The 22,394-nt window shown below is 46.7% G+C and overlaps 1 protein-coding gene and 1 pseudogene across 6 annotated transcripts in view; one reads left to right on the plus strand and one right to left on the minus strand.

Moving 5' to 3' along the window:
• ZNF592 (zinc finger protein 592) overlaps positions 1-13,580 on the minus strand; it is a 49,931-nt gene extending 36,351 nt beyond the window's left edge. For all 6 annotated transcript variants that reach the window (XM_081546929.1, XM_081546928.1, XM_081546926.1 and 3 more), the window contains exon 1: positions 13,497-13,580. The gene's annotated coding sequence lies outside the window, so the exon portion shown is untranslated. The remainder of the gene's footprint in view (positions 1-13,496) is intronic.
• Positions 13,581-20,453: 6,873 nt separating this feature from the next.
• LOC145528608 (large ribosomal subunit protein uL23 pseudogene) lies at positions 20,454-20,926 on the plus strand (annotated as a pseudogene).
• Positions 20,927-22,394: the final 1,468 nt, after the last annotated feature.

The raw sequence follows: 22,394 nt of genomic DNA on the forward strand, positions 1-22,394 counted from the left end.
ATCTCCGAATGTAGTTCAAAGCAGGCTTCAAATGTTATCCAAGATAAAACCTTCCCTAGTCCCAGAAGGGCTTCCCAGGTAGCTCAGTGATAAAGAATCCACCTGCCAATGCAGGAGACAAAGGAGATGCAGGTTCGATCCCTGGGGTGGGATGATTCCCCTGGAGAGGCAACCCACTCCAGTATTCTTACCTGGAGGGCTACAGTCCATAGGAATCTCAGAATCAGACATGACTGAGTAACTAAACAACAACAACAGTAACAACAGTCCCAGATCCTCTCCTTTTTGCTTATCACAGTGTGGTGGTTCAGAGTCCAGACTACCTGGGTTCAAATCCCAGTTCTGCTACTTACTGGCCATGTGACCTTGGGCAGGTTTCTTCACCTCTGTGTCTCAGTTTTCCCATATGTAAAATGGGAATTACAGGAGTTAAATGAGGTAATATTCATAAAACTCTTACACTGCCTTAAACATATCAAATACACGTGTTTGTTAGGTATTTTACCACCAACTTCAGTGGCCAGCAAGCTTCACCTCATAATTTTTCAGTGCCCCTGCAGACAACTGAATCCCTAAACATCAGGCTTACAGGAGACGCGCACAGGGGACAGAGACAGGACATGTGAAGGCTGGTTACCCCTCATCACAGCTCACCCTCCAGTGCTCAGGAGGGCCACAGAAGCAGAGGGCCAAGAAGTGTGCAAGGCGCCTGGTGGCAGGCAGGCTGGGAAGAGTCACAGGTATGGGAGAGACAGGGAAGGGACAAGCAACCAGCAGGGGGTGAGGACAAGAGGGAAGATGAGGGAAAAGCTGGCAGACCCTTCTTCTTTGTTTTAACAAAGTGGCCCTCAACTATACCCGAACATTGGAACTGACTCAGGAACCTTGGAAATGGCCACAGCCCCCCAAGATTCCAATGTAACAGGCCCATGTGGAGAAACCCTCAGGTGCATGCACACACAAGTGACAGATCAAAAAGTCTCATTTCTAATTCTGCTCACTCTCACTCTAATTCCAAATTCCCTCGCTTGGCTTCATTTTTGTCTTGACTTTGATAGACTAGCATGTGATTGGATTCTAAATAGAGATATAGACAATATTAGTAGAAAAACTTATAAGGGAATGGAAGGAAACTCATTATCCCAATTCTACAGAAAGGAAACACAGAAAACTTGTTTTTCCTTTTCTTATTTGGACCTCATGTTTTCAAAACATAAACAAGTAGAAACCATGCTTCCACATGAGGATAAAATCCGAGGCCAAGGGATAGGGTAGGTGATGTCTTAGATCTGATGCCCAAAATGAGTTAGTTCCAAGGTACTCCAATGAGCGTGACCGATTCTTTATTCCAGGGTACCCTCAGTTCCTGCCGACACTGGAGTCTTCCGGGTTATTCAGACCACTTCTGCTGCCCAGTAACACAGCCTGGCTGCACAGAGTGGTGGCAAACTCGAGCATCAGGCTCCACTGACCCAGGCTGACTGGTTCTCTCGGGTAACCCTACATCCTACACACACATGCATTTACAGGAGCTTCACCATTTATAAAACACTACTGCCACTTCACAGGGAACTCACCAGTTGAGTGGCAGAAATCAAGACTCAAGCTCAGGCTCCCAGATGCCTCCAAGGACCAGAGTGCCCTTCCACCCAGGGACTCTGAACCAAGAGGTCTGACTTCACACTGCAGGTACCCAACCTCCTCATCTTCCCAAGGTGCTATTGTATATGGCACACATTTTCCTTCAGCTGGTATTGAGACATTCACTACAGTCATTGCCATAATTATGACACACCTTAGGGTGTTGTAAGACTGAGGTTAGAAAACAATGTACTAAAACACTGTTCTAGATTAGAGGTTCTTCCAACACCAGAAAGATTAAGAACTGTCAGAGCCCAGAAGATTCTAGGAAGCCATTAAATTTAAGCTGCTAACTCTACAAGCAAGAAAATGAAGGCCCAGAGAGGTGAGGTAATCAAATGAGATAAAGGACATAAACTGAAAAGTTTTATTACTGTGGAAGATTTCTGTTATTCCTAGCAAGGCCACTGGCCCTGCCTAAGCCTCCCGGAGGGCCTGAAGTCTCCAACTTACAGTTACCATCCAAATCTCCCCATCAAACACCCAGCATTAAGCTTATTAACCCTTAGACGAGTGATTCTGGTCCTGGAAGCACATGAGAAACACCCAGGGAGCACTGTTAATACCTAACCCCACCTCAGACCAACTAACTTAGACTCTCTAAGAGAGGGGCCAAGCATTTTTTAGAGAACAACGCAAAGGACTGATATTGTCTGGGGTTGTGAACCACGGCCTTTAGACCAAAGTATAGTTCGGGGACCTCTGGCCTTAAAAATCACCCTGAAATCTTGTTAATAATGCAGACTTCTGGGTCCACCTGGAAACTGACTCCAAGTGAGAGAAGAGCATCCCAGGAATCTGAGGCTGGCCGGAGAACCACAGCGCTGGCACTGAGTGAGTCCTGGAAATCATGCCCGAGCTCCAGCCGACCCTGTGGTCCGGGATGGCCCCAGCAGCTGGCCTGGCAAAGGCTCCCGGATGATTTAGACTTTGGTTCCCTCTCTAAGCTGAGAGCCCCTGCAGACACCCCACAGCATCAATCCCCAGCAGCTGCAGTGAACCTTTCAGAAAGGACGGCAGAGTCTATCATGGTTCTGCATGGCCAACCCGGGCCTCCCATCTCACCCAGAGCTAAGGTGCAGGCCCCCACAAGGATCTACAAGCCCAGTGGGACCACCTCAGCCCCCTCTCCCGTACCTTCCTCCTCCTCTCTCCCGTTTCCCCTCTCCACTAGTTGCTCCTCCCTCACGGCTCCCTCTCTCACTCCTTCAGAGCTCTGCTCAAACGTCCTTTATCACGGAGACGTCCCTACTTCACGCAGAAAACCTGCTTCCCCACCAAACCTCTCTGTTCTCCATCCCTGCTTTGTTTTTCTCCATAATACTTTCCACCACCTCTCAAACTTTGTTTTCCTTATTACCTGTAAGCCTTCACACATTAGATCATGAGCTCCATGAAAGTAAGACTTTTGTTTATTTTCTTCCATGTTATCGTCCCAGTACCTATAGTGCCTGGCACAGAGCAGACACTCAAATATTGATTCTAGGAATTAATACCTTAGAAACACCAATCTCAAAACGTGATTTGTACCAAAAGATCATCAAGGAGCTGATTACGCCAAAACCACTTCTCCACTCATCTCATCCTGGCCGAAGCCTTCTTAAAAACAGGCTAAAAGCCTAATGAAACAGAGACCATTTAGAAATAAGGATTTCCAGTCAATTAATCCAGTCCAAATGGGTTTGTGAGTCAATGACAACTTGTTCTGAGGAACAGGTAAAACTATGGAGACAGAAAATACAGTTGAAAGAAGTTAATCAGATGAATGGATTTCAGATACTCCCCTAGTATCCATGCAGGCTCAGAAGAAAACCTGAGCATACTCACAGCCCTTTTCCCACAGGGAAGTCTCCAGCAGACCAGAGGGGACAGGCAGCCTCCCATTGGGTGAGTCGGCAATATGCAGGCCCAGTGCAGGATACGACTGCCTGCTCCCCATAGAATGAGCCATCCAACTAACACACCTGAGGAGGACCCATCTCTTTCCCTGCGCCCACTTATCCCCACCTGCTTCCAAAACTCATCTGAAAGTAAGTGAAGTCGCTTAGTCATGTCCGACTCTTTGAGACCCCGTGGACTGTAGCCCACCAGGCTCCTCCATCCATGGGATTCTCCAGGCAAGAATACTGGAGTGGGTTGCCATTTCCTTCTCCAGGGGATTTTCCCGACCCAGAGATCAAACCCAGGTCTCCTGCATTGCAGGCAGACGCTTTAACCTCTGAGGCACCGGGGAAGCCCAACCACGGACAATAAGCTCTACCAGGCTGGGAGCACTAGAAGCTTTTGTCAAAGCCTCATAGCCACTGGGGAGAATTCCGCCGTTACTAGGTCTCACTGAGGTCCTCAGTGCTTCTTCCTGCCTCCATCCTGGTCCTTGTTAACCTCTCTCCTTGCCACCTCTGGTCTCTCCCCACAGTCGTCCTATGTGTCTCTTCAAAATCAATCTTGCCCCAAACACCATTTTTATCAGTCATCCACTCTGCTAAAAAATCTACAATAATTTCCTGTGGCCCATTACATCAGCTGCAACCCAATGCCAGGCTTTTGAGAACCTCCATAACCTAGGCATTGACCAAGTCTCCTGACTTTGCATTTCAACAGCTGCTTCTTCACCTGCCTCAAAGCACCAAATCACTGCCTTTACCTTCAACAGCACTGGTAAGAAACCAGATTGTAGAGACTGGAACAGACCACGTCTCCAACTTCCATTCCTGCCAAAAGCGTCCTCACTCTCCACACCACCCACACCCATTCCCCCACCCCAGCTTCTATTATGTTGTTTGTTTGTTATTTGGATATTTTTGGCCATGCTATGCAGCTTGTGGGATCTTAATTTCCCAACCAGATATTGAACCTTGGCCCTCAGCAGTGACAGCAGAGTCCTAACCATTGGCCCACCGGGGAGTTTCCCCCCTCCTCCCAGCCTCTAGTCCCGCTGCCTTTTCCTACTTGATTTCCACAACACACACACACTACACACATGCATGTATGCTCATTCATTCAACCAATAACATTAGTTGAGCACCTACTACATGCCAGGCCTTATTATAGCCACCGTGGACACCAGAGAACAAAGTCTCTCCCCATGCAATGATGACATTCCACTAGAAACAAGCAAATTCATACGACAGGTAGTCATACAGCCTTTCTCAACAAGAGTTCAACTGAAGTCAGAAATTGGAATGACTACATTCTCAATTCTGAAGCAACTGAGAGAGCAAGCCATGTGAATACAGCGAAGAAGAGGTTTTAGGCAGAGGAAAGAGCAAGTAGAAAGCCCTGAAGTCGCGAAGTGCTTGGTGCATGCAAAGAACCTGAACCAGAGCAGAGGCTGTGACAGGAGATGGAGATGGGAAGCAGATAATGGAGGGCCACTGTGAGGACTGATGTTCACTTTCAGATGGAAGGCTATGGGAGGATATGGGGTAGGGAAGCGACCTGCCCTGACTTTCTCTGTAAAAGGATCACGCCCCTCTTCTATCATCAGGGAGTAAAACTATGAGGGACTTGTTTTCTTGAATGTACCAAAATGTTCTAAACTGAGTATGTGTGCATGCTCAGTCTCTCAGTCATGTTTGACTCTTTTAAACCCTTTGGACAGTAGCCTGCCAGGTTTCCCTGTCCATGGGATTCTCTAGGCAAGAACACTAGAATGGGAAGGAGAAGAGGGCATCAGAGGATGAGATGGATGGACGGCATCACCAATGCAGTGAACATGAACTTGGGCAAGCTCCAGGAGATGGTGAGGGACAGGGAGGCCTGACTTGCTACAGTCCGTGGGGTTGCAAAGAGTCAGACACGACTGGACGACTGAACAACAACAACACACAGACACACATCCACTCTTTTTGAGATTCTTTTCCCATATAGGCCATTACAGAGTATTGCATAGAGTTTACTCTGCTTTACAGTAGGTCCTTGGTGTGTGTGTGCTCAGTCACACCCAACTCTTTCCAACCCCATGGACTGTAGCCTGCCAGGCTCCTCTGTCCATGGGATTTCCCAGACAAAAATACTGGAGTGGGTTGCCATTTCCTTCTCCAGGGGATCTTCCTGACCCAAGGATCAAACCTGAATCTCTTGCATTGGCAGGCAAATTCTTTACCAGTGAGCAACTGAGGACACCCTATTTTATATACAGTAATGTGTATACCTCAGTCCCAATCTCCCAATTTATTCCTCCCCCGTAACCCTCTGGTAACCATACCATATTTCCTAAATGAAGGAAAAACAAACTTCTAATCCTTTAAGCTGCTTGCTGCTTAGTTACTCAAGTCATGTCCGACTCTTTGTGACCCACTGGACTGTAGCCTGCCAGGCTCCTCTGTCCATGGGATTTCCCAGGCAAGAGTACTGGAGATAGTTGCCATTTTCTTCTCCAAGGGATCGTCTCAACCCAGGGATGGAATCGGTGTCTCCTGTGTCTCTTGCATTTCCTGCACTGCAGGTGGATCCTTTACCTGCTGAGCCATCCATCAGCGAAGTCCTTTAAGACTGAGCCCAAATTCCACCTCCATCTCAAAGTCCCCTGTGCCAGTGCGACATGGTGCTACACCCTATGCCCAGGGCAGCAGGACCACTAGGGTGGCCCCAGCATTAGCAGCACGTGCCCACAGCAACTAATGTCCATGGACATTTCTGGCACTGCCCGCTCTCCTGTCGCGCGGAACACGTCCCTTTGGGCACTCTTGCCCCCAAGTGCCTGCCTGGGTCCCAGTCTCTCTCCCCATTGACTTAATTAACTCCTGGTAATTAAAGCTACTGTTTAGTGATGAACTGCCGAGAGAATGACCTCTCCCACAGGGTGTAAATATTTTAAAAGGGGATTCTAAGTGGAAATGCAAATGTCTTCAGACTCAAGGGAATAGTGGAATGACAGGGACTGGGGCTCACTGGGGTTATGGGTAGGTGGCTGCCTTCTAAGGATATAGGTGCTTAGAAAAGCAATGTCAAAGGGAGACAAGTGGGGTAATGAAAAATGAGATTACCTCACTGCCACCACCTCCCTCCTCCCAAACAGCCATTGAATTGATTTTGGGTACCAGGGAATGTTCCCCAGAGGTAATCCCAGCCATCTCAGAGGGGTGACTGGTGTGAAAGTAACCACCACTCTCAGAAACAAAATCCCTCTTAAGACACATCTGACCTGGGAGCAAATTTTTCCCTAATTGCTTTCAGTGGGGAAACTCCTTAAGGGCAAAGCTCATCTCACATGATACTTTGATGCTCCACGGAGCATCCAGCTCTGTCTGGGCTGGGCCCAGGGTGGGCCTTACAAAAGCAACTGTAGATAACTGACCAACGATGGCCCAGTGGCAAAAAGGCTCCAAAGGATTTTAAATACAAGCAAGCATTCTAACCAAGGACAACAGTAGTATTAATCATACACCTAATATTTTTAAAGGCTGAAGATTTATAGCTTTAATGAAGTCTCGAGCAGTGAAGCAGTTTTTACAACCTCAGCCAGTTCAGTTCAGGTCTGGAGAGTCTGTATAACAAGGCAAAGGCAGAGAGCAGCCCCTGTCCACACAGACCCGAGCCTCAGCTGGGCCAAGCCCCAGAAGAATCTGAACAGCTGCTCATTACCCACCCTGGTCTCCCTTCTCCTCCAAAAAATTCATTCTACTTGTCAGCTCCTCCCAGATAGGTGCAGCCTTGGCTCCCTTAATTAAGGAATCGTTCCCATCAGAGGTCCTAGCCTAATTCATCTGCTGGGGAGAATGTGTCTTTACTGCACGTCTAACGAAGGCAGTGCCCAAGGAGCGGTGGCCTGGCTCAACACCATACCTCTTCTAGAGGAACGCAGTTCTGAGCAGTTAAGAGTTTTTGCTTTAGGGCATTCAGTGTCTGTCTCTAAAATTAAAAACAAATTTACTGGTTGTTTTCTTCTTATAAAGATGACATACAAGCTCATAGAAAATTCAAATGATAGGCAAAAATACAAAGAAAAGAGTAAAAACCACTCCAATCCCACCACTCAGTGGTAAAATCTTAGCATAAGCTCTGTTCCGCAGAGAAGTGAACCCATTCTGAGTTAAACCTAGGGTGTTCCTCTTGCCTTCCTGGATAAGCCTGTTGATTTCGTTTTAGCAGAAGACCATTAATGCTACCCCTGAAATACTGGAAAAAATTTCATGGGTCTCCAATATTTCTGGAGCTCACGAATGGACATAACAAAGTCATACAGACCCCCATTCCACATGCATGCTGACTCGAGGCCAGGAGCTCATCTGTTCAGCAGACATACCCCTTTTTTCACTCAACATGGCAGCAGTCTTTCTACAATCGATCACGTAAATAGAGCATGTATGCAGAGCTCCAGCACATCTCCTGGAGCATGTCAATGACAGGAAGTGGGACAGACACCATACCTCTTGATACAGCACCTTTAGAATCTGAAATGGAGAATCTGGGTAAATGTGACTTTACCCAGAGTCACCCAGCCAACAGAGGACAGCTGTTCTCTAAGCGCTGATGCATTTGAGGAATGACTCTGAGGAGACACCAAACTCAGAAGGTGCTCATTAACTTTTCTTTCAGTCATAAAAAGGATCAGATGTGTCATTTCAACACACACATAAACACTTCCCACTGTCAAATAAAATGGATGGTTGGCTGAAGTAGCACTTTTATCCCTAAAAACATTTCTCATGATTAAAAAAAACTAATGGATACCCCCTCCTCCACTCTTAAAGCATGAAGTGGGAGAATACTGGACCAGATGCCCACAGACGGAGACACACACAGACTGCGGGCACACTGGACCAGATGCCCACAGACGGAGACACACACAGACTGCGGGCACACTGGACCAGATGCCCACAGATGGAGATACACACAGACTGCGGGCACACTGGACCAGATGCCCACAGATGGAGATACACACAGACTGCGGGCACACTGGACCAGATGCCCACAGATGGAGATACACACAGACTGCAAGCACACGACCAGATGCCCACAGACAGAGACACACACAGACTGCGGGCACACTGGACCAGATGCCCACAGACGGAGACACACACAGACTGCGGGCATACGCCACTACTCCACCTCACAGACATCAACACTTGGAATGCTCTCCTATTCAGGATGCTCCTATTTTTGTAGGAAAAGAAAAAAGTTAAAACCAACTTGTCCAGAAAGATAGAGCTGGAGAAAAAGATCTAATAAAAACACTAAATATTAAAATGCTAACAGTAGATCTAGGTTATAGGGTTTATCATTTTTATTTCATTTGTATACCTATCTGTATTGCCTAAATTTTCTACATGAATGTCCTTTAGAGTTTTAAAAGAAAAATAATTAATCCATAATCTAAGTTGGTCTATTTGATTTTATTTTCCATTGTAGAAAAATACAGATTCAGAACTCTAGGGGGTCCACCACTCTTTCCAGTTCTGCAGAAGCAGAAGAAGTGTTAAGACGAAGCTCAAGCCTCATGAAGATCCCATACAATAGGAAAGCTCACCATGACCAGGCTGAGTAGAGGGCAAGAATTAGCACCTTCTTTTCCGTCCCCCACATGTAGGCAAGATGAAAATCCTAAACCAAACTCTCCTTCAGGTGCAACCCCAACCCACCCCCACCCCACCTCTTTCAAGAGTTCACAGACTTCTGCTCTCCGAGCAACTTCCAATGTACCTGTGCACAACCACCCCTTGGCCACAAAATTACCCACACCACTTGGTATCTGCATACCTTCCCCAGTAACCCAATCCTAGGGAGCCCCTTTTGCAATACTTTACTTCTAAAAAAGTTATTCCTCCTTTTCCTTAAGTTTCACAAACACAGGATCCCATTCAAATGATACAGAATTATTCATTCCATCAATTAATAAACATTGTTAATTACACTGTATAGAGCTTTAGGGCAAGGTTATGTTAACAAAAAGTATTAGTATTCATGGAGCCTGAGAAAAACAAACGGGAATTGAGGAGCAAGAGTTTGTTAGTATGTCCCAGCCCTGCCCAGAAGTTAGGGGGTGAGGGTGGGGAGGGCCATGACCAGAGAACAGAAACATCTGTCATTCTGCAGTTTCATTTCTCAAGGCTAGTTAATACCCTGATTTTTTGCATCAGTCTCTTCCAAGTTTGGTTAGTCAGTCTCCCTGGATCTCAATCAGCTCAACGTGGCCTACAAAACTGAATTTCAGGGCTTCCCTGGTGGCTCAGTGGTGAAGAACCCACCTGCCAATGCAGAAGATAACAGGTTTGATCCCTGGTCCCAGAAGATCCCACATGCTGTGGATGTGGTGTAACTAAAGTCCGTGTGCCACACTATTGAACCTGTGCTCTAGAGGCCAGGAGCCACAACTACTGAGCCCATGTGCTGCAATTACTGAAGCCCGCACACCCTAGAGCCTGAGCTCAGCAACAAGAGAAGCCACTGCCATGAGAAGCCCGCATACCACGACTAGAAAGTGAGCCCCCACTCGCCACAACTAGAGAAAAGCGTGAGCAGCAATAAAGATGCAACACAGCCAATAACTAAATAAAAATTATATATATATATATATATATATAAAAACACCTGAGTTACAGGTTTATGAAACTTCAGATACTGAAGCCCTGAGATCCCACCAAAATAAAGTCACCTCCAGGGATGACAACTGTATCCACTCTCTATTAGCAGCACTCATCATAGTATGTATCTGCTGTATCCAATAGTCTCTGATAGGTCCCTGTGCCATATGGAATTAAATCCAAACCTGACCTGCCTTTCACAAGTCCAGCTCAGCTTACCAGCCTCATCCCTGGACAAACCAAGCCTCTCACGGCTCCGCGCTTTCACATATGACTCCCTCTACATAGAATGTCCTTCGCCCAGTCTTACACGGTGGTAACACTGTTCTTCCTCCAAAGCCCAGTTCAGAAGTCACCCTGGCCCTAAAGCCTTCCCTACTTCCCCAGGCATTTAGTTCTTACGGATCTTAACTGTAGCTCTTTAAATACAGGGGTTTTTGAGAATTTGTTAAGTACATTGTAGCTCATTTTAATTATCTGACCTTCCCTAGATACATTGAGCTTGAGGGAAGGAACTCACATTGTATCCATAAGCCCCAGTGCAGTGTCAAGACTGAAACAAGGGATCAGTGTTGAAGGACTGAGCACATGGAACATTGGCATTCAGTTATTTAAAGGAAAACAGAGCCTCACAATATTCAAGAACTGAATTATCCCTATAGTTAATCTCATCCAAAATGACAACAGGACTGGGAGGCAGTGTGGATGTTTTAAAATTTTAAGTAATAAATGCAACTAACATGTTGTACTAAAAGTTAATTTAATCAGCACAACAACCCTAGAAGGTAGGAACTTTTATCTGCATTGAAGCTGAGGAAAGCTTGAGGCTTTTCCAGACAGGAAACTGAGGCACCAGAAGGGTTAAATAACTCAAAATCATTCAGTTAGTAAGTGGCAGAAGCAAGACACAAACTCAGTAGTCTGGCTCCAGAGCCAGAGGGCTCCGAATCAGGAAGATCTGGGTTTGAATACAGATTATGTTACAAATGTGGCTTTGGATAAGTCATCTAACTCTTCTGAGCTTGTATGTATAAAGGGGGCAGGACAACTCCTCTCAGAGTGCAGAGAAGATTAAGTTAAATATGATAATGCTTGTATAAAAGTCTCTAAAATTGATTCTCCCACCTAACAGGCACTCCATAAATGTTAATTCATTTTTCTTTCCCTTCCTAAGAGCTGGGCAAAATAGTCTCACTGAGAGAAAAGATCCTCCTCGCCCGGGACTGCTTGAGGCTTTTCCAAGGAGATCAAGTAGTGAGGCCACTCAACGCGTAGAGCCTTACCTTACCTGCTTATCTCTGTCCATACCAGAGTCCTTTTAAAATGTAAATATCATCATGTTACTCACTTAAAACCCTTCAAAGGCTCCTAATTACACTGGGGGTAAATCCAAACTCTGGAGGGAAAGACATTCTGTCCTGGAGGCCCCCAGTGAACTGACACACCTCTCTATAAACTTATCTCCTCTCCAGCCACACAGGCCTCTTTCACTTCCTCCAATTTACCAAGCTCCGGGCTGCTCCACACATGGTTAACTCTCACCCCTCCTTCAGGTCTCAGCCTAAATGTCACTTCCTCAAGGGAGGCCTTCCCTGAGACCCCAACCCAAATCAAGGCCCATTATCTCTCACCACGCTCTTCACCTTTCTCTCTCTTCTTATACACATCACAGTTTGAAATGATTAGTTCACCACTTCCTTCAACGTTCTATTCAAGACAACTTCTCAGGAGCCCTTTCCAGACCACTCAAATACTCAAATATAAATTCCAATACCCAATAACCCAATAACCTGTTTTTTCTCATTAGCACTTATTAACAGAATATATTTTTATTTTATATTTTATTTTATTGTCTGCGCAAACCCCTCCCCCCATTAAAGCTCCACATGTGCAGTTATTTTTGTTTTGTTTTCTTCACAGCATCTAAAACAATGCCTAGCACGCATTTGTTGACAAATACCTGTTGCTGAGTGATGTTTCAAGATTGTTTGTTTATTATTGAGTCTATGAACTGAAGGTAAAACATGTCTTTCTGGTTTACCCCTATACTCCCAGTACCTAGTGCAGTGGCTGGCACATAATAAGTGCTCAGTAAAATGTTACTGAATGAATCGAAGCCATGACCAGTGGAACAACTGGAAAATGGTCAAAATCTGTGTGCTAGCTAGCACCTTGCTTCCTCTTCTCTTTCACTGCATAATGTACTTGGGGTGAGGCAACAGACCCCTGAAAATCCACCAGGCACCTTCCAGGCCAGGCATCTGTCTGTCCACGTTCTGTAACCTCAGCCACACTGTACACACCAACAGATGCACCCAACAGACCCTGCAGAACACAGAGCTGAAGGCAAATGGGCCAGCCCTGAGCCAAATACAACCTTCCCGCGCTCCCCTCCAAGTCCCATTCTCTGACTGCCAGTCCTATCCTAGGCTAGTCCTGGGTGCCAGCCATGCTGGTCTGGGTGGACCCTCGGATTTATTCCAGGATTTTTAATGCCACCTCTGGCCTATTCAAAAAAGAAAAGTTCAAAATCCCTGAGCAGCTCCAATAATCCTAGGGTTCTCGGAAGCAGGCATACCTAAGGTCGTCCGGACCCCTCCCCCTCACAAGCGCTGATCCAAGGCCAGGAGGCCATCTGTCCAGCAGACGCTCCCCGTCCGCCCTTGGGTCACATTGAGCCTCTTCCCCCCCAGGTTGGCAGGAAGAGTCCCTGCAGAGAGACAATCTCCACCCTGATCAACAGGCCTGGTCACCCTCTCTGGGCCCCCCAACTCTGGAGCAGGCATACCCGTCTGCTCCCGAAGAAACCTCCCCCAGGGACAAGAACTTGGGCGGAGGTGGGGGCAGGGACTGAGGGGCGCCAAAAAAGGACGATCCCCCAAGTGTCTGCCCCGTGACGGCGCCAGCTCTTCGGGCGGGCGGGATGGTCCGGCTGACAGGGCGCCCCAACCGGGCAAAGTGGCACCGTTATCCGTGCCCGGGCGGGGGGCCGCGGGCCGACGCCAAGGGCGGCCGCCCGTCTCGCGCGGGGAGGACAGACAGCAAGCGTGCCCGCCCGGCGGGGTAGCGGCGGATCGGGACGGCGGAAGGGGCAGGCGGCCCGTCCGCCGGGGGCGGGGTGGGGTGGCGGCCGGGGCCCGCCAGGCGGCGGTCGGGGGAAGTAGCTGCCGCCTCAGGCGGCGAGCAGGGTCCGCCCGGCAGCAGGGCCGGGCCGCAGCGCGGGCGCAGGCTCGGCCCCGGCTCCGCTCTGCCCCGGCTCGGGCTGGGGCGGCCTCGGCGGCGGCCCCGGCCCACAAGCCCCGCCCGGCCCGGCCCGCGGGGGGCGCTTACCTGGCGGCGGCGGCGGCTGCAGGCCCCGGGCTCGGCCGCGCGCGTCCCCAGCGCCGGCTGTGGGAGCCACAACATGGCGACGGCGGTGGCGGGCGGGGCTGCGGCTCCGGGGGCGGAGCGGGGGCGGGAGCCTGCCAGGCGGCGGGACCTGGCTGGGGCCGCGGGCGGGGAGGGGGGGGTGGCCAGCCGGGCGGAAGGCGACTTGGACCTGGGCACCCGCCCAGGGCGGTGCGGCTGAGGGGCACCCCCGGCCTGGGGTCTGGCCTCTCGCCTCTCGCCTCCTGCCCCAGGCGGGCTGCTCGGCACCGACCCGACGGCGGCGACGGCAGTGGCGGCGGGCGGGGCGGGGCGGGGACGGCGTCGGACAGGGCCGGACCCTTGGCCTCGCCTGCCCCAGCCGAGCACCCGGCACGGTTCCGGTCCGGCGGCCGCCACCTGCGACCTGGGCCTCGTGGTCCTCTGACGCGCCTCCCGGGCGGGGGGTCTGGGGTCGGGGCCGAGGTCCCCCACTAGAGGGCCGCGATCTGCCTACGCGGTGCCTCGCCCCTGCGGACGGGAGCGCCTCTGGAGCCGGGACGGCGTCCTCTTCCTTCAAAATCTGGCTCGTAGTGGGGCCTAGGCGGCGTAGGCCTGCGCTTAGTAGGTGCGCCCTAAATGCTCGGTCATCACTGCATATGAGGACTTGCACGCGGGCCTGGAGTTGCAGGGGCGCTGTGACATGACCGTGAGACCCGCGGCGAACGGAGTTGAAGGCCTGGCGACGGCTGCCTCCCAGGGGTAGACTGAGAGATCCTCCGAGTTACTGGGGAAGCTCTGACTGTGCGAGGTGAGAACTCGGAACAGGCAGGAAGAGGGCCAGGAAGGACCTTCCAAGAACCCGGAGGACCCGGGAACGGGCGGCGTTAAAGGTGGCAGTCAGGTGGGGAGGGGAGAGCACGGAGTCGGTGTCTGGCACTGAGCACCCACTGCTAATGGAGAAATGCCCTCAGAAGAACCAGGAAAGAGACGCCAATTTGCTCGAGGGGTGGAACTAGCTCAGCCAAGGCCTGCTCTGGGCCAGGCTCTTAGCTGAGTTTGAGCACCGGGTAGGCAGTTTGCGGTGGTGGAGCAATGAAGGCAGTAAAAGGTGATGAATCCAGAAATTTGGCGGGGGGAGGAGGGCAGGAAGGGGGAGGGCTGGGGGTAGGGACTGGGCCTATGGCTCCACGGGTAGTAACTGTGGTTAACACTGGAAATTTCCTAATCATCTTGTGTTCTCCCCACACGTACGTGTATGAAAGGTAAATACCTAAAATGATCGATAGGTTAAATAACTTGATTGTGGTAATCATTTCCGTGTACACATATGTATATAAATCATCACATTGCATACTTTCAATATGTGTATTTATTTGTTAATTATACCTCAATAAAGCTGGAGAAAAAAATTTTAAAGGTAAAGGAGAGGTGATTTTTTTTTTTTTCTTTTTTTCAATTTGAGGAAGAACTCTCAAAGGGGCTGAGAGGGGAGACTAAAAGATAAAAGACAGAATAATTAATGGTGGGTGATCTCAGAAAAGAAAAAGGAAATAGGGCTGGGGAAGAGGGAGGAAGAAATCCGAGAAGAGAGAGGCACATCTCTTCCTACTAGATTTAGACGCTACACAAAGACAAATATTTTGAGGTGAGAAGGCATGCATGCTCCGCCCTGCGTGTTTCCATGGGTCAGCTGCCTGTATGACCCCCTGAGTCAACCATAATCCTTGGGGGTCACTGCCCTTTAAAGTTTAAGTGCAATTGGCTCAAACCCCTATTACACTTATTAGAGTGGGAAACACAGCTTATGTGTCAATATTTCCAAAGATTCATGGGGGGACTTCAATTTCTCCAAATTATCACTGGCCTCAGTTTCCTGTTTCCCAAAATATAATCCACTGTGCTTTTTTTAGGAAATTTGTCTCTATATCCTGCATTATTGTTGTTGTTCAGTTGCTAAGTCATGTCCGACTCTTTTGTGACCCCATGGACTGTAACCCACCATGCTCCTCTGTCCGTGGGATTTTCCAGGCAAGAATACTGGAGTGGGTTGCCATTTCCTTCTCCAGGAGATATTCTGGGACCAGGGATCAAACCTGTGTCTCCTGCACTGGCAGGTGGATTCTTTACAACTGAGCCACCAAGGAAACCTCTATACCCTGGATACCATTCCATGTATATTCCCCCAAAATACAGCATCGTGAAAACAAGTAAAATGCCCAGTGTTACATGATTGTTAAATTATAGTTCATTTGTAACCATTAAAATCATGTTGAATGCAATATTGTAAATCAACTATACTCCAATACAAAAAAAGATATTTTTAATCAGGTTGAACAGACTTCCCCTGCTGTCCAGCAGTTAAAACTCTACCTTCCAATGGGGTTCCATCCCTGATCCCACATGCCTTGTGGTATGACCAGAAAAGAAAGCATGTTGAAGAAAAAGATTAATGTCATGGCATATACATATAATTAAAAAGCACGTCATAAAATGATATGATACCAGCTTGTAATATATAAATATACATAAATGTGTATCATGTAGATTTTTTAATGGGAGTTTTACTTTCTTCTGTGACTTCTATATTTTCTTTTTACACTAGTACATTAATATTTACCTCAAATCAGGAAAAATTATATTTTCAAGTGCATTTTTATAAAAAAGTATTTCTTACAGATATTTATGGAATTAAAAAGAAAGGTATTAGGAACCAGGAAAGGAAGTTAGAAATGATCTTTGAAGGCTAGATGGGACCTTGGCAACAAAGAGGGGCTAGTTGAGGAGGCTGCCCTATGCAGAAGGAACAGTACAATCAGTGATACAAAATAAGAAGTTTAGCAAACACCAAGAGGTCAGTTTGCTTGGAGCACAGATTCACATGGGAGAAATATAGGTGAGTCAGTCTGGAAAGGTAGGGCTTTGATCCTGCATATTAAGCTGAACCCTCTGTGATTTGATGGCTGGAAGAAGAATCCTGAGGCTTGAACTGTGCAGGTGATAAATTTTAAAGTAAATGTTCCTGTATCCTCTTCCTTAATGAGATTCTAGATCTTAACCCTTCTTCTTGTTCAGTTGCTAAGTCATGTCTGACTCTTTGCCCCATTGCCTGCAGCATGCCAGGCTCCTGTGTCCTCTACTGTCTCCCAGAGTTTGCTCAAATTCATGTTCACTGAGTCAGTGGTGCTATCTGAAACTTCTCATCCTGTCCCACCCCCTTCTCTTTTGCTTTAAATCTTTCCCAGCATCAGGGTCTTTTCCACTGAAAAGCCCTTTTACCCTAATGCTGTTTGGGTATCTGATTGACTCAGAGTGAAGAGGTAGGGACAAGAGTTTTTGCATTCCAGCTGTTCACACAGTGAGAACTTGCTTCTCTGAGTGAGGCCCTTGCTTCTCTGGTTATTCATTACTGCAATTTATTCAGAAGGCAGCAATTTCAGAGAGCGAATTAGCAAAGAGTAAAAATGAAAGAAAGAAGAAATATGCACTTTAAAACCAGCTTAGCAAAAACTTTTTTTTTTTTTACAGCTTTCTATGACTGGCTCTATTTTTTAGATTCCATATAAAAGTGAAATCACACAAGTTGTTTGTGTTTCTCTGATTTATTTCACTTAGCATAATGTCCCAAGATTCACCTATGTTTTCAAAAATGGTGTGATTTTCTTCTTTTGTATGGCTGAATAATATCCTTTGCACTCTTTTTTGACTGTGGCCCTCCATAAGAAATATATTCCACATTTCAACCCAGAATATATATGCCCATGCACACAGACACACAGACACACAGACACACAGACACACACACACACACCTCTGAAACAAAACATTTCATGAAATATTACCATTATTCTATGCAATTCTTTCTGATATTTTCAATTTTATATTTTTATTTCTTTTTAAATACTGATCATTGACCTTCCGGAGAAGGCAATGGCACCCCACTCCAGTACTCTTGCCTGGAAAATCCCATGGACGGAGGAGCCTGGTAGGCTACAGTCCATGGGGTCGCTGAAAGTCGGACACGACTGAGCAACTTCACTTTCACTTTTCCCTTTCATCCACTGGAGAAGGAAATGGCAACCCACTCCAGTATTTTTGCCTGGAGAATCTCAGGGATGGCGGAGCCTGGTGGGCTGCCATCTATGGGGTCGCACAGAGTCGGACACGACTGAAGCGACTTAGCAGCAGCAGCAGCAGCAGCATTGACCTTCAGACCCATTATAGGGCTCCAAAATGGCTTAAAGGATATTAAGAAAAGGCTAGACTATTATTCCCTACTATGTTTACAGTTTTCACTTAAATATCCATACAGGCAGTGACCTTAAATTTGCCATGTTTACCCATCCAGAAATCAGCAGGACAGGCAACACTCTAGCAGGATGTGGTGGGGGAGGGGCTCGAAGGATTGGCAGGAGCCGTGTTTGGGTTTCTTTTCCCTTCTCAGTAAATATTTCCTGATACCAGTATTTCTAAGAAGCCATAAATGTTTTCTCATTGTCTGGCTTCAGATACAGACTGAACTTTAAACAAGACTAGGCTACTGACAGCAGACTACCGGAGACAACTTTTTATTTGAATGAACACAATCACAAACTAAAATAAAAGGGAAAATGATATATCTGGGTTGTGACAAAATGTAGAAGCCATCTTACCCAACACTGTTGGAATGCTACAAGGACAGGAAGTATCAGCCCTGAGAAGACTGGAGCCCAAGAAAAGATGAAAATATCAACTTTATTACCAATAAAGCTGAGCTGAAAAATGTCTTGGTCAATGACCTGGTTAATGACCAAAAGCTTTTTACTATTCTTTGAATTAAAATAGTCTCCCCCAAATTCCAACCTCCACTTGCAGAGGCCTATCAGTTTAACCACGTGTGATCAGGAAAGATTGCCGTCTCAGTCCTTGTGTGTGCATGTGTGCACCTGCGCTCAGTCATGTCCAACTCTTTGCAACCCCAGGAACTATAGCCCATCAGGTGCTGTCCATGGGATTTCCCAGGCAAGAATACTGGAGCAGGTTGCCATTTCCTACTCTAGGGTATCTTCCCAACCCATCTCTAAGAGCAGGTAGATCCAAATTTACCAGTTAGGTAGATCACTCCTTCTAGAATAACCAGCACAAATTCTCCCCTATCTGACCTCCTATGAGGAAAAAATAAATAAAAAGGAATAGGGTATACGTATTTGTCCCTGTCCAAACAAATCAGTCTGGCCCAATAGGTGGTCAGTTAATTGGAAAAGTATATTAAAGTGACAAATACAAACCTTAACTTTTCATTTTCACTTCAAACCTGTAAGGAACACCCACTTGCCAATCTTTTGATGTGAGAGCAAACCTTTTATTTGAGCAACAGTGGCAATTAGAATTCTTGAGTTGTCTTCCTTACGTAATTCATATCCAGGATATATTTTCTATGCTTTCCAATTTGGTGTTCTTTTAAGTTGACTGAGAGGGACTTCCCTGGCAGTCCAGTGGTTAGGACTCCATGCTACCACTGCAAGGAGCACGGGTTCATTCCCTGGTTGGGGAACTAAGATCCAGAATGCTGTTCAGCACAGCTGAAATAAAATAGAATAATTTAAAAAATAAAATTGAGAACTGAAAACTCCCTGCAAAGCAATATAAATAGAGCCTCCTTCTTTAAAAAAAAAAAAAAAATCCTGTATATTTCTGCCTCCCATGTATGATTTGCCAGTAATTTTCATGTGGTCTTTAGCTAATATTTCCAAAGCATTCAACTGACATTTCATAAAAACAGCTCCTTCTCTTTCAGGGTTATGTCTTATCAGTTTATGTGATTTTAATTAAATCAGCTATACTCTGGCAAACAGCTGTCATAAGCAGTTTTGGAACCAACCACAACAGACTCTTGTTAGGTATCTAACAAAACTGGTAGGAAGATGTATATATATATTCCAGATGTAGACTCACTAGTCCAAAGCATTCAGCAGGCATGGAAAGTAGTCAATATGTTTATTTGGAGGGAATGGAAAGTGTTGATTCCAGCAAGTTCATTAAAACTACTGAATGCTCATTTTACTAGTATAACCAACTCAAGAAGGAAATGGCAACCCACTCCAGTATTCTTGCCTGGAGAATCTCAGGGATGGCGGAGCCTGGTGGGCTGCCATCTATGGGGTCGCACAGAGTCGGACACGACTGAAGCGACTTAGCAGGTGCATATATCTTAACATTTTCCTTCCATTATTTATACATTTTATAAATGTTTGTTGATATTCAGGACAGTCCCAGGCACTATACTAGGCCCTGAAGAAGCACAGCTCACTGAAGAAGAAACTGGTTTGTAAACAGGGTGAAGAGGCAGGATAGAGACAGAAGAATATTAAGGAGCAAATCCCTTTACCTTCTCTCTCAGTCCCCTCAAAATCACTGTCCCTCCATTCCCATTTAGCTAAAAAATGGCTTTATCTTAGGATTGGTATGGCTATTACAGAAATCTACATAATAATACACCTACTACACTAGTATATTTATAGGGCTTCCCCACTGGCTCATATGTAAAGAATCTTCCTGAAATGCAGGAGACGGGTTGGATCCCTAGGTCGGGAATATCCCCTGGAGGAGGGTATGGCAACCCACTCCAGTGTTCTTGCCTGGAGCATCCCATGGACAGAGGAGCCTGGCAGGTTACAGTCCAGGGGGTCCCAAAGAGTCAGACATGACTGAAACGACTTAGCATGCATGCATGTATACACACACACATACACCCCTACCTTATGTATTTTCCATTGCTAATAAGATGATGCAATTGACCCATTCAGAGAAAGTTGTAACAATGGGAATTTGTATAATCCTCTTAAAAAACAATTTGACAGTACTTCTGAAGGGCCTTAATAGAGATGTGACTCTCTTTTGACTCATCAGTACTACTCATAGAAAGTTTTCCTTAAGAAAAATTCCTCCCTCTTTTTCACTAAGATGGCACCGAAAGCAAAGAAGGAAATTCTTGCCCCTCCCAAAGCCAAAGCCAAGACCAAGAAAGCAGTGTTGAAAGGCATCTACGACCATAAAAAAAAAAAAAAAAAAAAAAATTCAGATGTCACCCACCTTGCCACAGCCCAAAACACTGCAGCTCAGGGGGCAATGCAGACAGATATCCTCGGAAGAGTGCCCCTAGGGAAAACAAGCTTGACCACTGTGCCATCATCAAATTCCCCCTCACCACCAAGTTAGCCATGAAGAAGATAGAAGACAAGACATTTGTGTTTATTGTGGATGTCAAGCATCAGATTGAACAGGCTGTGAAGAAGCGCTATGATATTGATGTAGCCAAGGTCAACACCTTGATCAGGTCTGATGAAAAGAAGGTGTATGTTTGCCTGGCTCCTGACTATGATACTTTGGATGTTGCCAACAGTTTGGGATCATCTAAACTGAGTCCAGCTGGCTAATTCTAAATATAAAAGTTTTCACTAAAAGAAAGAATCCTCCCCAGGGACTTCCCTGGCAGTCCGGAGGGTGAGACTTCACCACCTTCCAGTGCAGGGGTTGTGGGTTCAATCCCTTGTCAGGGAGTTAAGATCCCACATACCTGCCTGGCAGCCAAAAAACCAAAACATAAAACAAACAGTATTGTAACAAATTCAATAAAGACTTTAAAAGTGGTCCACGTTAAAAAAAAAAAAAGAATCCTCTTCAAAAGCGAACAGCCACATGCATAATATTTACTGTAACCTTATTTGTGATAGTGAAAGTTTGAAACATATGAATGATTAAGTAACTTATGGTTTGCAACATTGTATAACTTACCACTGAGTAAGCACCCAGTGTGATAACAGAAAAATATTAAATGAAAAAAAGATACAGTTTGTTCAGCTACACTGAGAACCACCAACTATATACTTTAAAAGGGTGAACTTTTGGAAATTCCCCAGTGGTTCAGTGGTTAAGACTCTGGGCTTTCACTGCTGGAGCCCTGGTTCAATCTCTGGTTGGATCCTGGTGCAGCCAAGAAAGTATAAACATAATGAAAGGGTGAACTTTGTGAATCATACTCATTTCTTTTAAAAAGCTATAACTCTCCAGTTTTACTTTTGTATCAGCCAAGATCAGCAGGAAACAGATGGCCTGCTCAATGAGTATAACTGAAGACAGTTAATGAAGGTACAGTGTACAAAGATGTGGGCAGGGTTGAGGGAAGCCAACCAAGGATAATGAAGTACCCTAGGGCAGTTATCTGCTGAGAAGCTATTATCAACCTTAGGCCTGAACAGGCAAAGAGATGGAACCAGTGCCCAGTGAGAGCCACATCTGAGAGGGAGGGCCAACGGGAACTTCTAGGAACACGGTTCTTTCTCTCTGTCTGTCTCTCTCTCACTTCCTGTGGTACCTCCCACTGACTGAACCCAAGAGGATGTCTAAGGGCAAGTGAGCCCAGATGACACTGTCCTTCAAGGTCAGCCTCTGGAGAAGGATGGAGAGGGGTGGATCTGGAGGCAGCTTATGTAGCAGTTAGGTGATCATATAACAAGGTGAGGACTGGTTAAACATATGGCCAAGGACCTTAAGGGAAACCTGGAAAATCAGGGATTGTAGAGGTAGTTAGAGAACAGTAGGATGGATAGATTCAGAGAAGGCAATGGCAACCCACTCCAGTATTCTTGCCTGGAAAATCCCATGGACGGCAGAGCCTGGTAGGCTGCAGTCCATGGGGTCTCAAAGAGTTGGACACAACTGAGCGACTTCACTTTCACTTTTCACTTTCATGCATTGGAGAAGGAAATGGCAACCCTTCCAGTGTTCTTGCCTGGAGAATCCCTGGGATGGTGGAGCCTGATGGGCTGCCGTCTATGAGTTCACACAGAGTTGGACATGACTGAAGCAACTTAGCAGCAGCAAGATGGATAGAGGGGGCAGGAA

The sequence above is a fragment of the Giraffa tippelskirchi genome, chromosome 12 (genome assembly GCF_054371585.1).
Source record: "Giraffa tippelskirchi isolate mGirTip1 chromosome 12, T2T-mGirTip1v1.2.pri, whole genome shotgun sequence".
Classification (NCBI taxonomy): Eukaryota; Metazoa; Chordata; class Mammalia; order Artiodactyla; family Giraffidae; genus Giraffa; species Giraffa tippelskirchi.